The sequence below is a fragment of the Barbatula barbatula genome (genome assembly GCF_947034865.1).
Source record: "Barbatula barbatula genome assembly, chromosome: 1".
Classification (NCBI taxonomy): domain Eukaryota; kingdom Metazoa; phylum Chordata; class Actinopteri; order Cypriniformes; family Nemacheilidae; genus Barbatula; species Barbatula barbatula.
The window spans coordinates 10252483-10272951 of record NC_136766.1 but is presented as its reverse complement, the minus strand read 5'-3'; the positions used below and the strand labels follow the sequence as shown (position 1 = coordinate 10272951).

At 38.9% G+C, this 20469-nt stretch overlaps 1 protein-coding gene across 1 annotated transcript in view; it reads left to right on the top strand.

The window, feature by feature from the left end:
- nhsl2 (NHS-like 2) overlaps positions 1-20469 on the top strand; it is a gene marked incomplete at its 5' end in the record, with an annotated part of 52573 nt that overhangs the window by 13196 nt on the left and 18908 nt on the right. The window lies entirely within an intron of this gene.

Sequence of the window (20469 nt, the reverse complement as noted above, 5' to 3'; positions counted from 1 at the left end):
ACAGACATCCAGAGGTAATATACAGTACAAATAGGTATGTAAACCGCAGGTGTAAATGTTGTATATACACTTAAGGGCTCAACACTTTAAAATGCCCATCAGTGCATTTTTATATTAGCTGTTAAAATAAACTGTTCCTATGTTGTTCTCTATTATTCCAGTTTCTGTTCTTATCTTGATTCCTTTTGTGTGACCTTCCCTTTTGCTCTAAATGAATGTTAGTCAGGCATTTTGAAGAAAACGCTGTGTTGTCTGTCTAAAGCCCAGTCCTAAGTGATGATGTTGTGTTTCTGGCTGGTTTGAAATAAAAAAACTCAACTTGTATTTTGGGACAGGGACTAAATCTTGGCGTATGAATGACAGCATTCATTAGAGCAATGGATGCATGTCTTTAGTAAATGCTCAGTAAAACTGTTATATTGCTCTTTCTGCACTAGCTACTCTTCTATAGAAACCGTATAGCTGTGGCTCTTTAAGATCTTGAAAAAGTTTCTCAAAATAATAGCAACCTGAAACATCCCGTTACAACCTTAAACGTTTTCGAGAAATGCATAACACACAACACATATTTAATAAACTGGTGCCATTAGTAGGTTGTATTAAGAACTAAAAATTGACCTCCTTATAAGCAGGTCTCCAGGAATTTATTGTATTGCATATGCATTTGTATTAAGAAGGACCCACTTCTAGGATTTTTTACTTCTGCAGTAGTTCCATTCACATCCACTAGAGGGAAGGAGAGGTCCATTTGATACTGCATTGAACTCTTCGTGATCTTCATCTGTCTTCCTGTGTCTCATGTCCTCTTCGTTTTGTTATGGTCCATACTTTAAACCTCTGCATTATTAAGCTCCGGGCGTAACTGATGGATTGTCAATCCTCCTACATTTCTTAAACCTCTCATGCCTATGTCTCTTAGACAGCAGTTTAAAAGAGTGCAGATGGATTGTGGCAACAGCAGACTACACTTAATGGCCTCAGAGAGTAGCCCTTCTTTTACTGAAAAAGCTTATGGTGTCTGTGTGGCTCTTTACACTAGTGAGACAAAGAGAGAAAGATGGGGAGCATTTGCCTAAGTAAAATATAAGTACATTTGGATGAAGTTTTTCTTACTTTTAAAGGATTTATTAGAGTTGGCAATTGTTCCTTAATACTATTTCAAATTTGCATTTAGGCCTGTTTGTGTACGTATGAAAAAAAGGCTTGTTTCTTAAACATGCATGCTTGCACTGATACCAATACAATTATAAGGGAAAATAAAGGTTAGTCTGAGTCTCACTTTATTATTTCCTGTTTATTACTATATTGTGACTCTTGGGAGCTAGAAAGATAAAGTTCTACTGTTCTACATTGCACAGTTCTAATCTAAACACTCCAAGAACATCCGACTTCTTGTGCTATTGTTTGAATGTCTAGATGCATACTCTGCTAAACAACAAACTCTGTGGGTTTTTGGTGTTACTGAATTTTATAACAATCAAAAGATTAATTATTTTAGGATGTAAGAGCGGAAGACCGAATGTAACATTTTAAGAACTAACTAGGCCTAAAGAAATACAAATATTTGATAGTTTTTAAGCAGTGTTGTTTAGTTCGTGGTGGTATTAATACAATTCAGTTAGGACTTGATTAAAAGTGATAGTTTACCCAAATATGTAAGTTCTGCCAACGTTACTCACCCTTTTGTTATTTCAAAGATGTATGACTTTCTTTCATCCGCAGAACACAAAAGAAGATACTTTGAAGAAAGTTTGTAAACAAACAGTGACGACACCCATTCACTTCTATTGTATGGACAAAAATAAAACAATACAAGTCAGTGGGTGCCGGGTTACAAAATTCTTCTAAATATCTCCTTTTGTGTTCTGCAGAAGAAAGTCATACAGGTTTGAAATGACAAAAGGGTGAGTAAATGATGGCAATTTTTGGGTGTACTATCACTTTAAGGACACTCTTGGTACTTTTTGCATGTCTAAAATGAAATCATGACAAAAGCAGGTAAGAACCCCTGGAGAAGAGAATTGGTTATCTGATTTTAAAGGCAGGTGCAAAGGGAAATGCGAGAGGTGAAATGAAGTAGGGGCAGAGGCGGTATGAGAATTAAACGTTTTAGCGTTAACCTGCAGAGCAGATCTAATCCTCTCGGATGACAGACATTCTTTCATCGGGTTTATTCATCTGTTTCTTTTCTCCTCTTTTGTTTCCCTGTTTCTTCCTGCCTGTTGAGATGCTGAGAGACTGATTGAAGGGCCAGGTGCTGTAGGGAAGTGCAACGCCATCCTGATTGCCTCTATACCGACAGTGCCCCGTTTCCACACGCCCACGTAGGATCTTAAATGTTTTAAATGTACACAAATGACACTCCTTTAAATGAAATGAAATGGCATCCACATCACCACCTGAGTGATAACTTGACATTAATTGCGCCTGGCATATAGTGTTGAGTTTTGTGAATACGATGGATCTAATGGATTTACATCTAATAGATGTAAAATGAAATAAGACATGTTGAGCTGAAAGAATAAATGAGATTTCTCGTGCCAAAGCACTTGTTTAGCAGATTTAGTGCGTGGATAAACTGGATTGCAGGTTGTTAGTGCTTTAGATGCAGATGTCATTCCTGTCTCAAATCAACCAAATCTTTTATATTTACCAGGCTCAATTTTCTTTCTATTTTAACCCCCTACTGATGTTGATCTTGCTTCTGTAATAATAACAGAAAAATTGCCCCGGACCTCTGGTTGAGTTGACAAGGAATGACTTGAAATTCTGTTTGCAATTATGACATAACTATTTATTTTACGCTTCCCTCTTTTATATCCTTTTAACCATACATTTCATTTAGAGGTCTTAGTTTGTAATTTCCACTAATGGATCCCTGTGCCGGCGATCTGTTTGTGGTTTTGTGAATCTTTAGTTGGTCTGCATAGGCATGTGAGTGAGGTTTTTATGTGTGTGTGGGAATTCGAGAGCGAGGTCTTGGCTTCCGAGCTTGTATATCCTCGTTCAACAGACAGGTTTTTCTGACTCTTCTCTGCACTCGGTACCTCATGGGCATCATATATCAGCGTGCCTATAAACCCACTTCTCATCCATCATCTCTCCATCTCTGCTGCACTCATCTGTTTCTGCTTAAGATGCTTGTTTATTCAGTTCTGTTTAGATTTCTCATCCTCGCATGACACCCTCATTTTAAACAATATTATTTAATGTCTTGAAGTTCCAAAACTACAGCCTCCTCCCTGTTAGGAATACAAATTACTCTGAATTGAGGAACGAATTGAGGCTGGGGTGAATTATTAATATACTTTCACTGCAAAAAATATTTCCAACAGTCACACAGTTTCACAGGCTTCTCTTTAAAAATAGTTTCAAGTCCTCCATGTTGTTTCTTCTGAGATTTTTTTCAATAACCTCAGAGTGCCGAGGAGCTTTAGGAGGCCTCAACCCCCTTTTCACTAATCTTCCCACAATTTTGTTAGAAAATGGCTCCAGAAGATGTAGTGAAAGAGGAGGGACTGAAACAGGGAGGGGGTAGAGAGTCCAAGGAAAAGTAGGCGTGTCCCTCCATCAAGTCCTGTTCCACAAAGCTTCACAAAGTCTGTCATGAGTTTAAAAACAGGGAGAAGAAGGGGGGCTCTAGCCCTTCCCCCTTTTAATTATCGTCTCTCCACGACCACTCTTTCTTCTCTTTAAGCCCCCTGAATGTGCCCATGTTCTCCTGCACCCTTCACCCTCTGCTCCTGCAAAACAGCAGCACATACACCAGACTATTTTCCTTTTGTCATTTCACATTGCTCAGGTGATCCTGGTCTGGGATTCAGGTGAGTGTTGAACAGGTTAACAAAGTTTGATACAAACTGACTTAGTTGTTAGAAAGAGATAGTTTTAAATCTGGTAAAGCAAGTTTTGCTTTCTGTATGTTCATTTAGTTTTCTCTGTTTTAGGTTTCGATACATTTCTTTAGTAAAATTTTTGTTGGGTGTTAAGGTTTCGGTTAAAGTTGTTAATAGTAAAATATTGCACTGCAAAAAACATTGTCGTATTTTCAGCATTAAAAGTAAAATGGCATGCAGTAATAACACTTGTTTTCTTATCATATTGACAAAGACTTTCATATTGTAAGCCTAAATCTAATTTAGTGTTGCAAGGGAAATGCATTGAATTAATGAAAATATCTGAAATATCTGTCTCTGAAAGGTTAAATCGTACACACTGTGCATCTGAGACAACTGTACAGTATGTGTATTTAGTTTTAAGTATATTACAATACTTATAAAATTACTGATTGGGAGATTTTTATTAAATACTGACATTTTTGTTGCTGCAATGTGAGAGCGAGAAGCAAGATCTAGAACAGTTATGTTTGTATGACTGTTAGCTAACAGTGTGTAGGCCTGTGGAGAACTTTGGGCATGAGGCAGATGATTGACAGCAAGCGTATTGTGAGAGCCAGAGGGAAGAGAGATGTCATGAGAGATCTTCCAAGATGCTGAAATAATGAAACCTGCTTGTGCTATCAGATTTTCTCCGCTTTACGATCTCCTCTATTTCCCAGTATATGTATGAAGTCATGATTTTCAGGCAACACTGCAGGCTTGGCAGTTTCTTCAGATTTGCTGAAACAAAAGATGCTGTTACACAGCCTTTAAGATGATTGAATAACCAGAATATTGTGCAGTCATAAGAAGGCGGTGAAGAAAATCTAAATTGACCTGAAACTCAGAATGCAGAGAGAGATACTTGGCAGTTACAGTTGTGATGGACTGTTTTTTGTTTAACCTTAGCCTTGTTGTGTCAGTGTAGGGGCCAACCTTATAATTCCCTTGTAACATCAACTCATTTCTCCAGTTTTGATTAGCTCAGTTCCTCTGGAAGTATGACAGAGAAACATAGCGGACAAATGTCCCTAAAGCGTTTTTGTCTGCAGCAGGGTTTCACACACTGTTAGTTTCAACGTCAATCAAACATTTAGATGAAAACTAACAATATTGCTGTTGTCAAGTGTAATCTTAATAACAGCTGGTTGATGTGGATAGGCTGTGCAGGGTTACATTGCCTTCATTGCTCAGGGAGTCATTGTGGCTTTTCTGTCACAAAGTCAAGTTTATTCAGCCTGGACAGTAGTAGTATGGAAATATTTTAAGTTTTGTTTTGGACCTGCATCTGTTTAAATAGTTCTTCATTATTTCTGCAGTTAACAAGCTTTATTAAAAAAACATTGGTTGAGCTTCATTATCGACTAGGCCTTAGAGGAGCAATGTGGAGTTTTTAGCTGCATCTAGTGGTGAGGTTGCAAATTGCAACCAATGGCTCACCCCCTCCCTTTCGAAGCCCTACGGCGGCTTTCACAGGACAAAGATGTTGTCACGTTTCACTTCTTTGCCAAAGGAGATACCGTATTTACAAACCACGTTCTGTAGAGATTGTCCGTTAGGGTTGCTGTAGATTCAACATCATGGCAAATTTCATGAAAATCCCACTGTGTATTTAGATATAAATTAATTCATTCTAAGGTAATAAAAACACAGCTCTTCACATGTAAGACACATCTGAAGACATAGTTTCTGTATGCATATTACATTGCATTTCTGTCAATAGATCCTCCTAAAAAATGACACACTGGACCTTTAAAAGTCCATAACCAGTGCCAAACCAGAATAACCGCTAAAAACTAGATCTTTGGAATCAATTGTTGTTCATCCATTTCCGTATGTCATTACCAGCATAGATATCAACATTACACTTTTGCATTGGTGTCTAAATTGTTGATAAAAGTTAAATTCAAGTTTAAAAGTATTTTTGGCATAAAGCTGAAGCCTCAAGACACGACCTAAATAATTAAAGCTCATGTTTAGATATTTAACAAGTGTAAATGAGGCTTGTTTTTGCGTAGGCTATGTTAAACTGACACAGTGGAATTATGAGTCATACAATGACAGTATTCTTGCAAAGTCAGCCACTGACACACACCTGCTCAGACATAATACTTCAAACCTGAAACTGCGTGTCTAGTATTTGTTATTTCTGTCTTTTAGAACAGCGTGTCCTTTGTTACCAGTTAGATCTTCCTTACGCTCTTATGTTTGCGTGCATGCTTGTGAGATATACAGAGCAAGACTGTTTTTCGAGGGTACATGTCATTCTCTGTGTATTCAGATCACAAGGGCATGGTAGAGTATGTATGTATAGTACTTAGTGCAACACAGAAGCATAACACTCTTTCATCACCAGCTTACGTAATGGTTAATGTGAGAGTGTGTGAGCAGAGGGGACAGATCCAGGGTTCCTTTTACATAACCAAACTGGGACACCCCAGTGAATGTGCCAGGGGCTTTTGGTAGCATTCAGTTTCATCATGTGGATGAACATCTGGATATTTAAGAGAGGGGTTCTCGGGGCAGTAGTTAAGTGCTCATGGAAACGTTTTCAATAAAAACATCTCTACAGAATATCTGGACTCTAGAGGTCCTCCGCATTCATTCCCAGTCTTGCCCATGGAATATTTTATATGATTAGTTTTCTGTGCTGCCACTCTTCCGAGCAATAGAAGGTAGTCAGATCCATAGGAAAATACGCCAAGGAGATTTCTGAAATATCCCAGTTATTTACAAATAAAACAAGGAGTAAATAGAGATTCTTTTGTCAGATTTCCCCCCAAGAAACAGACCATCGTAATCCCACTATGTGTGAGTTTATAAGAAATAAGAACCGATATGCTGAGACGTCAAAGTCTGTAATCAAAAGTGAGAAATGTCAAAATAAACTCTCTGAGAAATGTTATGTGGATGGTATGTAGAGATCTATTTTAGTACTAAAGGGGCAGTTCAACTTGAGGCCCGCAGGCTAAATACGGAATTGGAATTCACTGGAAGATGCGACAATCTCGCTCAGTTTCTTGTGATTATAAGACACCAGTTTAACAAGGGGGAAGGTATTACTTTTGTGCTGAATGTATTAGCGTTTTTGACTTTTATTGATTTGCCTTTCATTAATTCAACCAAATATCTTCATAAACATCTTGAAAAAACATCTTGGATGTGGAGTTATTTCATTTTGGGGTAAACTAACGCATTAAGGAAAATAAAATACAATTAAAAGACAATATCCCTATTAATTAAATATCATGAAAAGGCACAAATACTCGATGCAATAATTGTGTGCATGTTTTAATATATGTTCTATATGTAACAGCAACAAAACCAGTATAAAAGGAACAAAATGCAATAAATAACAGAAATACTAAATAACGGATATGGTAAAAAATTGGCCCGCATCCCTATTTATACTTTGAAATCTGGCTCTCAAAGAAAAGTAGTTGAAGACCCCTTTTGTAGAACACACAAGAAGATTTTTTGAAGAATGTTGGTAACCGAACAATACCATTGACTTCCCTTGTCGACACAAAACCATTTTGAGTAATTTCTCAAAATATCTTCTTTTATTTTCCACAGAAGAAAGAATCATAGACAGGTTTTGAATGGCATAAGGGTGAATAAATGATGACAGATTTTGGGTAAACTATAATTTAAAATTTCCAAAGACAACCAAGATCTCAAAGTCTGTTGTGCATCCTCTGAGAAATATATTTTTTTCAGCTTTCTCATGAGCTCGCTTTTCACTGCCTGGCCAGTCCCCCAATACTCGATCATTCAGTTAATCAATTTATGTATGAAAGCAATTCACAGCTAACTGTGCTCTGTGATGTCAGCTGTTTTTGCTTGCAAGACCATTTCCAGAAACAATCTTCCTGGTCTTCCGTGTCTGGCAGCTGGTCAGCCGTCCCGGTTTGCACTGAGACTTTTGATGTAGGATTTGAGATGCTCCGCCTCGCTTCCTCCATCCTATCATAACGCGAGCTGAATGACAAACCAAATGTCTCTTTAAACCTCCCCTGCTCCACATGCAGAAAACACGTCTCGCTCTCATTCAGATAAACTGAGCAGTTTAGTTAAAATTTAAATCCCCTAATCCACCGCTGCATGGAAGAGTTTTCAAGAGAAGAGCAGACAGAATAATGAAATTAAATGTACAGAATGAAATGAGACTCTGACATCAACAAAAAAAGAGTATAAAAACAGGATTAAAGGAAGGAAGAATGGTTTTACAAATGATAACTGAGCAGAGGAGGGAACTGCAGAAGTGCAGTTGAAGCAATACAGGTTGTGCATCTGTAATCCAGCGGGTGGATGGATGGACGGTTAGGGGTTGTAATCTGCCATGTTCCTGCTGATCTGTGCCGCCTGCCATAGACTGGTATTATTAATCCCCAGGCAATTATCCAAATCTGCAGCTAGATGTCAACTGCTCTAGATTCAGTCTCTCGATGCAAAATCATGGATCATACATACATGCGTGTCTCAGTGACAGCAGGGCATCTGATTTCATGCTCCGGATTGGCACCACTGATCCGAACACACTCTGGATCTGAGGTACCATAAAACCCAATTTATCCCCTCTATTCTTTCCTCTGGAACCGTTAACCTGTGTTTTTCACTTTTGCTTCCAGCGCTTTGTCTGAAACTGAGGACGTAGCCAAGTTAGATTGTAGACCAGCATTTGTTTTGTTCTGTGGTATGAATAGACCTGGTTTGATTATAGAGCCGTAAAAGAAAGGTCCATTTTATCAAGATGCTGTTAGATGCTGGCGGGTACTGCTTGATCTAGTGCTGTACTAAAGGACTTTAGGCTTTTACTGGCTGTTCTAGTGGATCCCAGACGTCTTTTAATTATCTTCCAAAGGTACTTTATTATTATAAACCTTTTAAAGAAAACAAAAAGCAAGTAGTTGTTTAGTATTGCGAGTAATGTATATTGATTTCACATTAAAACCTTCGGGCATGGTCCACAATATAACCATTCGGCACACACAATACATGTTTACAAAATTTTCTCATGATGCTGTAAACGTCTATTTAAGATGTTAACTCAAGGGAAAGAATGTGTTTGTTAACAGGATGACCCGAGCAATGGGTATGGACAGTGACCAAAGGCTTTTGAGGTGGAAAGAGATTGATTTATTGTTTCCTCTTCTCCAAAGTGCAAAAAGAATCCAGCAAAACAGTGTAACAAAGTGACAAAAAAACCAAAAGACAAAATAAACGTACAATATCTACAGGCTTGTTCAGCTAAATCCTATGGACCTGATCAGCTTCTATAGTTTCCAGTTCAAACTGTCTTTACAATACACACCAACCTACTTCAACCACCACTTGAATGAGTGTTTGGGAGCCATTTTATATTCTAGGCCCCGCCCTTGGATCATACCATGTTCAAGAAAATGGAGGTAGGTATACTAAGTACATATAACATTCAAACATTCTAAATTATTAAACCAAATACAAGCTAATAAAATAAACACACACACTTTCACATATAACTAACCATACAACACATATGCATATAAAAAACTAACAAATTACTTTTACAGGTATGAACCTGGTAGACAAAACAGCAAACACATCACATGGGCACAAAGCAACAAAGTAAATCAATTTACAATTTTGACATTAAACATATTCATTACACCAACACAACACAAGTCCATATTTGTATGTGGGTAAATGGGTCTGTGTGTGTCTCAATGTAGCACTGTGACAGTGTTGGAAAAAGATATTGAGCTGATATCTTCCAGGGATTCTTTTTTTGTTCACTGTTGATGTGTGTGGCCTGTAGAAAGAATGAGGTAAAAGAAAATGACAACAGAACTGCTCTGATCTCATCTTGCTCTTTCACTCTGTCACTTTATCATCAGATGAAAAACACTGCAGCTGTGAAGCCAGCTGTCACTTTCAGCTAGAGAGAGAGTGAAAAGGACGACCTACTAAAGTTGTACAGTGATAAATCACAGACAGCTGTTACTGTATACAGAATAGGATAATAACTATACTGACTGTTGTTGTGATTCTTTGTGTGGGAAACGTCGGCTAGTTGTAGCAATTTTTGCAGCAATTTTTTAAAATATGTTCATTTTTGAAAGTCAACTCAAGTATTATGTCTGTATTGAGTAAATAAATGTGCTACTCCATGTTGTGACACTATATGGGGCAAGTTGTCACAACAGAAAGTACTTTTTACAGTAAAACAATTACAGTGCATCCGGAAAGTATTCACAGCCCTTGCTTTGGAGAGAGGAGAACCTTCCTGAAGAACAACCATCTCCCCAGAACTCCACCAAGTGGCCAGATGGAAGCCACTTCTCAGTAAAATGCACATCCGCCCGCCTGGAGTTTGCCAAAAGGTACATGAAGGACTCTCAAACCATGAGAACAAATATTCTCTGGTCTGATGAAACAACGATGCATGGTGGTGGCAGCATCATGCTGTGGGGATGTTTTTAGGGGCAGGAACTGGAAGACTAGTCAGGATCGAGGGAAAGATGAATGCAGCAATGTACAGAGACATCCTCGATGAAAACCTGCTCCAGAGCGCTCTGGACCTCAGACTGGGGCCAAGGTTCATCTTCCAACAGGAAAATTACCTTAAGCACACAGTCAAGATAACAAAGGAGTGGCTACATGACAACTCTGTGAATGTCATTGAGTGGCCCAGCCAGAGCCCACACTTGAACCCGATTGAACATCTCTGGAGAGATCTGAAAATGGCTGTGCACTGATGCTCCCCATCCAACCTGAAGGAGCTTGAGAGATCTTGCAAAGGCGAATGGGAGAAACTGCCCAAAAATAGGTGTGACAAGCTTGTAGTATAATACTCAAAAAGACTAAGAGGCTGTAATTGGTGTCAAAGGGGCTTCAACAAAGTATTGAGCAAAGGCTGTGAATAATTATGTGCATATGCTTTTTTCGTTTTCTTTTTTATAAATTTGCAAAGATTTCTAACAAGCTTCTTTCACATTGTCATTATGGGGTATTGTTTGTAGAATTGAGGCAAATAATGAACTGAATCCATTTTGGAAGAAGCCTGTAGCATCACAAAATGTGGAAAAAGTGAAGCGCCATGTGAATACTTTCCGGATGCACTGTATGTAAAAAAAGAGATATATCATGTAAAAAGCTCACAATTATTAAGCAGTAAATTAATCAAAGAGATAAGTAGTCATATGCAGTTTACTTTAAAAACAGATTTTAAGAGTGGCTTAGAGCATTGTGTTGATAGCATAAAGGTGGTGGGTTTGATCCTCAGGGAACAAGCATACTGATAAAATATAAAGCTTGAATCCATTCTACGTCAATTTGTATAAAAGAGCCTGCCGTAAATGGATTTAACCCTTATTTGAAGTTAATAATTTCTATCTGTCTTGTAATTATTTGATTCTGAACCACCTCTCCTTTAATACGACTTTCACTGTTCACTTTTGTGACGAATCTGTGTCTTGTGTTCAACATTGTATATGAACATGTTAGAAGATGCATGTGTTTTGACAAATGTTTGTAGATGTGCATGTTTAACTTGTGTATAATATTGCAGTGTTCTCAAGCGAATGAGGTATTGTTTGCTGGTACACCTCTGCCCCTTCCTTCCTCCCCCTCCTGCTTCTAAAGGAAGACTGTTTGGTCACCACAGAGGGTCCTGGAAACTTTGAGATGGTATTTGAGGTGAAAGAGTAAGCGCTGTGTGTGTTTGGCCTTCAGGGGAAGAGTGTCTACAGGTGTAAGGCTGTCTATGATGAATATTTGAAAAAGGCACCTTTTAAACTAATTTGCCTAAATAGTCTTGTGTTAGGACCAATGGATTTTTCAAATCACCACTATTTCATGTTCCTGTAGTCTACATTTCTAATATGACATTTCACACTTTCATATAATCCTTGAAGGAGATGATGTATAATCTTGGCCTGCCACTTGTGATAGAGGGCTTGACCACTTAATTTCTCCTCTTGATCTACTAAATTGATAAAATAATATTTAATACATAAAAATAAGTGGATATAAATTGAGGTGGAGTTGTGAGGGATGCAAAAAATTGTCACTGCAGGAACTCAGGGCTAGTACTCAGCATTGTTGTAATTGACGGGATTAAATAAAATGTTCCTCCTGAACTTTACAGTATTTTTGAGAATATTTTTCCATAAGATTAATCATATAACACTGCTGGATACTGCATGTCAGTTATCTATGTTTGTATGTATGGTAAGGTGACCATGTGGCATTTTTCCGGGACTCATCCTGCCGAGGATTTCAGTCACATTTTTTCGAGCGCATACGTCATCGAGGTTGTCTCATTTCAGGAAAAATACATTATAAAATGAACATGTATTTATTAAGATAAATTTACATCAATCGGTGTGTGTTTGGTGGAAACTTTATGTATATGTAACTGTAGGTATGAATGCATGCATAAGTACATGTGCTTGAGTTTGTGAAGGGGTGAGGCATGTGATATTTACCAGACAGATGTCTGTGATGAATTGATAATGGAGAACAGTGTTGTGGCTTTGAATGCTAAACCTCCAGGCTGCAGTAGAGGGAGGGACCTGCCCCTTCACTGCAGTGTGTGTGTGTATGTCCGCAGCCAGTCAGCAGCTTGGACAGCAAGCCCCTCTAACAAGCCGCCCAGGCTCATAACAGGATTTTACACTCGTGTATTATCCCCCGCTATTTATTACTCTCTCCCTCTTTTATCTCTTCCTTTTTGGGCAAAACTGAACTGATGCTCATCTGTCCTTGGGCAGCATCATTCCTTCACCAAACACTCGATCTCTAAACACACACTAGCTCCCGTGTAGCAATCTCTGTGTATGTTTGGCAGAAGCAATCGTTCACTGCCATCACAGTTCCCACTCTGGGTCTCTCTCTCTCTCTGTGCGCAGGAAAGCAGTCAGGAAAGAAATGTTTTCTAAGGAACATAGTTTAGAGATACAGATTCAAGTACTGTGGCAGATATACTGAGCTATCTGAGATTTTCATTGTTTGGTACGTTTATCAAATGTGTGGCGCGTTTAATTTCACGGAAAAGACTATATTTTGTGCATTCTGATGCAATTTTGCCTTAATCACAGCGAATACAAAATTTTTCCATGTTACAGCCATTAGCCATGTTTTTGTGCCTAAGATTGTGTCCTCTGAGACATCTTGTTTTTTGTTCAGGTAGTGTACAGATAGTCTTCCATTGTGTGTTGTATTTTTAGGGCCATTGGATATCTCTCTCTTCCCCTTCTTCACCTCATAGCATCTGCTTTTACTTACCACATCTCTTTCCTCTCAGTATTCCTATCCAGCTCTCTCCTCCTGTGATTCTCATTTCACATCTTTCTCTCCCTCCCTTTTCATTCCCTCACCAGCTCCCTGTTTGCCGCATCCTTCCCCATCCTCTCTCCCTGGCACTCTCTCTTAAATTTTCTTTTCCCCTCCAACTGCAATGGCTCCACCTCTCCACAGAATCACTCAGCAGTGATAAAGCATACACCTCCTTCCTCAATCTGCACCCTCCCTCTCCTTCTCTCTCTCTCTCTCTCTCTCTCTCTCCATCCATCCCTCATCGCTGTACGGCTTTCCCTTTATCCATACGCTCAACCTTTCCTGGCTCTGAATGAAACGAACGCAGAGCCTCTACTCTGACTGGCTGGAATCAAAAGGCATTGAGCGCATGCTCCCTATCTGGCTCTCACACTTACACACGCACCCTCACACTCACGTTCCCACAAACAAACAGACTCGGTCTCGCCGACTGTTCCATGTCAAGCGGGCACACGCGCATGCATGCGCCACCGTGCTCACGCACATAGAGGCACAAACACACTCGTAGTCATTGTCAATTTGTGTGGCTTCAACCTTGGGATGAGGTGATGTTTTGGGACAGGAAACACGGAGCTATGGGCAATTCCCAACGCCGGGCTAAAGGGAGGCATAAAACCAAGGGGGCAACAGGTAAACCACATACATGCATACAGATGCGCACATGTATGTACCTGTGTTACCTAGAGATGTGCAAAGCCTGCGATTTGCACACAAACACGCACTTTCACTCACATGCACTCTGTTACACATGTACAAAACATGCATGTTTTATGTTGTCACAATTTTAATTCATTCATTAAATCTCAGGCGGTAAACACGTCTGTGTGCACGTGAGAGGATATCAGTTAGTGTCATTGACTTGATTCATGTGACTTATAAGTGCTGAGATGTACACTATACTGTTCTATAGCCAGGGTCTCTGTAGAGTTTTAAATCACTACTCTCTCTCTCTCTCTCTCTCTCTCTCTCTGTTGTAGTCGCTGTGAAGCTTCTTATGCTGTTTCACCTTTATCCACAAAGACAGGAGACAGAAAAGAACTAAAGAAATAACAGACAGAACAGTGTATTCTCAGACACACACAGAGCACGGCGAGAGCGAGAGGGATCAGAGAATGAGGAGCAAAAGAAATTGAGGGGTGGCAGGAGATAGATTGAGTTGGGAGAGGTTTAAGACAGATGAGGAGTGAAGGCAGTTAGAGAAGATCAGGACAGGGATATGGAGAGATTGTGCCATCTCGTATCTGTGAATTAGAGAGGTGAGCAGGGTGCTCACATGCACGTTAAATAGGTGAAAGCAAGCATACAGCATATTCCTTATCACAATTACACACTCTCAACATCCTGGATTTAAGAATGCGAATACAATACTCTAACGGACACAAAAATGTACATGTGTCCTATACAAAACACACACTCACATTGAGAAGAAGACTAACTCTCAAAGCGTACCAGCTGTGCATTGATGTTTCTTAAAAAGTCAGATGAATTGTAGGTGTAGAGATGAGAATCAAGTACACATCTGTTTGTCTTCAGTATTGGCTTTATAATCATTGTTTGGTTGGTCATTTTTTCAGCATATTTGATGGTTCAGAATGAGTTATTGGGTTTTTGTTCGGATTGTTTGGTTGTTATTGTATACATGGGTTGTCAATTGTTCATATAATCTTATGCGTTATTAATTATGCATATTTATTTATTTAATTTATGTATAAATAATAAACTGCTCCAGTCAAGATAACTCGTAGTAGCTGACCGATCAGAATCAAGTATTTCAGAGCACTGTCTAATAAATGTATATGGCATTTATAGTCGAGTCTTGTATGACTGCTACGTTTTTATCTTGTAAAATCTCACTATAGTGTTTCTATTTTTATAGCAAAATGTGTTGCAAATATCTGCCAAACTATTAATGGGGCATGTGATTGTATGATGTCTGGAGTTTACGCTGTATCTGTTAAGTACTCACATTGTTTTCATTCATACTTCGCTCTCCTGTTCTGACGTCATTCTCCCAGAGAAGGGTCATACCCTGACATGAACGGAAAGAGAGAGACTGCTGTGTGTTCTGGGCAGCTGTTGTCATGGCAACGGACAGGTGGTAAAGCCAGTCAATTGGGAGCCTGTTCGATGCTGCCTGTCTGTGCGTCTGTTCCCACACTGCGTCAGTGTTTATGTGTCAGCCTCTGAGAACTAGTTTACTTCATATTAACAAGTTTGCTAGCTCATATAAAACTTTGCATAACACGGTCAACTCATTTTGATGAGCTGTCCAACATAAAGCGCAAGATTCAGATTCCCTAGTGATATCTGATGAAGCAATTAATAGTAATGCTAGTTTTGATCAACATAAACAATCTTGATAAACATAGTGTAAACGCTTAGTTAATGAGAATTAAAAAAAGATGGGGAAGGAAAGGAAGGGGGAGAAAAAGACAGAGGATTCACCAGACTGTGGTGGTAAACCGCTGCTTATACTGTATGTCCTTGAAATGTATTCATGGGATGGACAAGCTTCTATCGAATTTCACCTTTAGGACGTCACTAAGGGTTTTGTTAAAAATCAAGTGAAGTTCCTACCATAATTTAAGCAGCTGATGTTTTGTGAAATGTGCTGAGTGCTGTGTTTTTACCGAAGTGTATGAAAATTCATGTTATGCACGTACACATAGTGGAAACTCTATTTGATGCGTAAACTGTGTGCCGTAGTTCTGCTCAACACTCTTTATCACCTGTGATTGTTTTGTACCTTTTACATTTACATTTACATTACATTTATTTGTACAATGCAAAAGGATTAAAGGATTTTGGTTTTGACACAAGACAGACAGTTATTGGTTAGTCAAGTAAATACAAAACAGAAACGTTTTTTTTGAAAGTTGTAAAGGATGCTGCAGTTCATTCCACCACAGGGGAACCGAATGAGTCTTCGCTGTGATGGAACAACCAGGCGTCGCTCATTTCAGACCGAAGATGACAGGAGGGGATGTAGACATGGAGCAGCGAGTTTGCCTTTATCGTTCTGAAGGCCAGTGTCAGCGATTTAAACTTGATGCGGGCGGCAACTGGCAGACAGTGAAGTGAAATCAGGAGGGGTGTTACATGGGTTTCTTTTTGGCTGATTGAAAACTAGACGTGCAGCTGTATTCTGGATCATTTACCAAACATGGATATATCTGGTGAGAATATCTCTGTTTTAGTTTTGTGTTTGTCAGATTGTGCTCCTTATCCGTGTTCCTTTGACCTTGGATGTCTCGTACAGCTTGGTCACTTTCACATCTGTTGCTCAGACAGCAGCCATATAATGCAGATGTCTATGTTATGCTGTGGATTTTATGGGAGTCTATCTCAGCAGCTGTCTAAATGCATTAACAACTTCACCCTATGGACATATCATTTTAACATCGTTTGTATTCTTATAGTCTATTGTTAACCAACATTTTGCTATATTATTATGCATGTGGATTTATTTCGATCTCATTTATTGAGAGACTACATGTTTATGCTTTTAAAATTGTATTTGCCAGACCATTTCCATACCATAAAACTTGAAAACATTCAGTATCTGTTGATGTTTTTTGTAGAGGCCTTTTGCTGCATTCATGGTAGGAAGTGTTTTGCTTGAGTGATCGGTTAATGTTCAGTTTCTGTTGACGCACAGTCGTGTCAGGTTGGACCTTGTGGACATTAGGACTGCCTGTGAACTTTTACAGACATCTAATTGGCTGTGTGATTGTCACCTCCGGCATGACAGGAAGGTTCTAGTGAGCATGAGAAGGAAAAGCAGCGCTGCCGTCACAATAGAGTGGGGAGGGGGCAACCTAAAACATTAAGTGCTCATGTATCCTGGATTACTCTCTCTCTCTTTCCCCCCTTCCCTTCCTCCGTTGGTCAATTTTTCACTCCCGCCTCACATTTTATTAACTCTAGAGGTTTGGGCTGCGATTGACTGTTGCAGCTCTGTTTTTCTCCCTCTCTTTCTTCCTCTAACTCTTGCTCTCTCTGTCCTTTCACCTTTGGATGTTATTATGGAGAGGCTAGATGTCTTCAGAGGAAAAACAGGTAGGGTTAGCAACCCTTTATTTTTATGTATGAGCTGTGTAGACCACGAGAGACATGTTGCACAGAGTGCTTAACAGGATCACTTCTTAAACATTTTAAATGCAAGATACTCCGTGTCTCTAGGAAGTATAAAGACACTATGGAGAGGCACTGAGGTTAGACGGTAATGCAGGGGGACGGCTGTCAGAGGTTCTTTTGAGATGAGGGATCATCTTCTCTCCTGAAGCAGGAATTTAAAGAACACACTGTCAGTATTTGTGTTGTAAAAACTGCAGTCTGTCATATTGAATACGGCGTTTTGAGAGATTTTGTTAGGGGCTGCATTCTATATGCCTAAATTATGCTTAATGATTGTGTTGCCTTATTTTCAAAGCTTTTTGAAGTCAACTTAAATGATAATGTTAACTTTATGTAACATAAAACTTTTAAAAAGTTATGGAATTTATGTAATGTGAATATAGAAAATGTATATGCTGTTTCTTTAAATGAGTGCCATACATGCGATTGTGAATGTGCTTACCATGCTCATGGAATCATAGCACATCTATGTGAAAGTGATCCTTTGAGTCATAATAGAGACTCTCTCTCTCTCTCTCTCTCTCTCTCTCTCTCTCTCTCTCTCTCTCTCTCTCTCTCTCTCTCTCTCTCTCTCTCTCTCTCTCTCTCTCTCTCTCTCTCTCTCTCTCTCTCTCTCTCTCTCTCTCACACACACACACACAGACACACACAAAACATTCTGAGGTACAAGTCATGGGGCCAGTGCCCATTTGCCATTCCAGTTTTCACTCTCTCTGAGGATCATATTTCAGCACTGAAATCTGAAATCCAGCTCATTTGCAATACCCCACAAACACACACGCTTTCAAATTCATTACCCTTCACACGTGGCCTTGCAGCAGTACATTTAGTGTTTTTGTTAAATGTTGTTGGAAGTGTTTTCAATATGATTTATGAATGATTTCTGAGCTTTTTTAGTTTTAATAAAAAAATGCTTTATATTAGGTCCACATTCACACAAATTGCTGGTAATGATTTTTCAAAAGCGTCTGCTAAATTACAAAATACTTCACTCTGAGACGGCATGACACACTCGTAACTTTGTGTCATGTATAAATATTGTAAAAGATATTCACTTCAATTGTACAGTAAGGTTGTATTTTTAGTGCATTAGCTAACATGAACTAACAATGTGCAAATGCAGTTTTTTCAGCATTACTCTTTGATATAGTGCCATACAGTCGTTCGTGTTAGTTCATTGTGCATTATCTAATGTTCCAGTTACAACGATTGATTTTATGTATTAGTCTAATGTTCGTGTAGTGTATTTAGCTAATATTAAAATTAATATGAATTAAAGGAGCACAGGGTAATTTTTTGCAGCATCTAGCAGCGGGGTTGTGAATTACAACCAACTGCTCCCTCCACCCCTTCCCCATCCCTTTCGAAGCATTATACGGAGGCTGAGAGAGGCCTAAGATGTCATCACATTTTCACTTCTTTGCCGAAGGAAATTATGTATTTACAAAACATGCTCTGTAGAGCAGTTCGTCTGTAGAAACAACATGGCAACAGCATTCTATGAAAGGGGACCTGCGTAAAGTGTTCAAGAAATCTAATGTTAGATTACGCATACTGCTTTTTACACCAAATTAAATATCTGGAATATGAATCCCTTGACACACACACACATTCTTACACAAAACCTACACACACCTACTTCCCCTAAATATATATATATATATATATATATATATATATTGCACCAATGAAGACATCCAAAGCTCACTGGCTAATTATGTATCCAAAATGAAGGGGAGAGAAAATTAAGCCTCATAGATTTTTAATGCAAACGAGTCTTTGAGTCCAGGCGGCCACACAGCCTGAGTGACAGTCTAAATGCCTGTGAGGAGAGAGCTGTAGGCAGTATTAAACCACACTGTGTGTATGTGAGTATTTGCTTATTTTTACAGAATCACATGGTTTTTGAGACTTTTGCCAAACCACTGTCCCTGACAGATATGTTCCAACAAAGCCAGCTGCTCACAAACACACAAACTCGGACATTCTCTCTCTCTGACATTCTTCTTACTTTTTAGACACAATCATCTTTTCATTTCTGGGATCTCCAAAGTATTTTTTAAGTTTTCTTACTATGCTGCTTTTCACATTTCTTATATTTCCATCGCTCCGTTTCAATGCTCCGTCTTTAGTCTGTTGCTTGAGACCGGTGGAACAGTCAGAAGTTCAGCCGAGGTACAAAATGATGGACATCATTCCCTTTGATCTCCATGCATTTCTTTTCATTGTTGTCTGGGAAAACAATTGAGATATTAATGAAATAATGGCATGGTCATTTTTTAAGTGAAGCAGAAACCTTTAGGCTTTTCCTATAACCCACTTTCTTTGTATATCTATGAAATAGGTCAGGTCCACCTATTCCACCCATTTGCGTTTCTTCCTGAGCAGGAAGGATCTCCAAAGCTGTTCTTTTTTTCTTTGACCTTTATGAGGGTCCCTTTATCTAACCCCTTAAAGGTTAGTGTATGGGCAGAAATTGTCCTTTTATGTTGAATAAACTTAAGATACCTAAATTGCGATAACCTGACCTCAGAGCAGAGACTTTGACAGTGTGCGACCTCATGTTGTGGAGCTGATGGGTTACGCACTACTTGAGTTGAACTTTATGAGTACTTCCCAAAGGAACTAGCTGACATCTTGCTTTCTTCTTTTGTTACTCTCATTCATCTGCACCTTCAAAGGTCTCTTTTCATCACAGCGTCTGTCTGGTGTGACAGGAAGTGGATGAAGTGCAGTTTCCTGTCAGTACTGTTGTTGGGACAATAGGTCTATAAGTTATCCGGAAGGCGATTGGTGTATTTTTCTTTATTCGGTGTCTGTGTGTTTGTTTTGGTGGGGGTATGTCTGATTGCTTTTTGCTGACCTATTTTTTACAATGACCTCCAAACTGTATAAGAAACATCCTATGATTTCCTATATAACTTTTTATTTTAATGTCTTTATCATATCATTCAGCAGTATCTTTTCATGAAATTTAATAGTTTTAACTCAAATCAATTTTTTTTACTTATTTGGTTGTATAAGAGGTTAGATAATGTACAGTCAGTCAGTCATTATTGCTCTTATTGTAACCTAAACCCCATTAGGGCGATACAAGGGTTTATTTAGATGACATGGTGAATGTACACCATCTCTT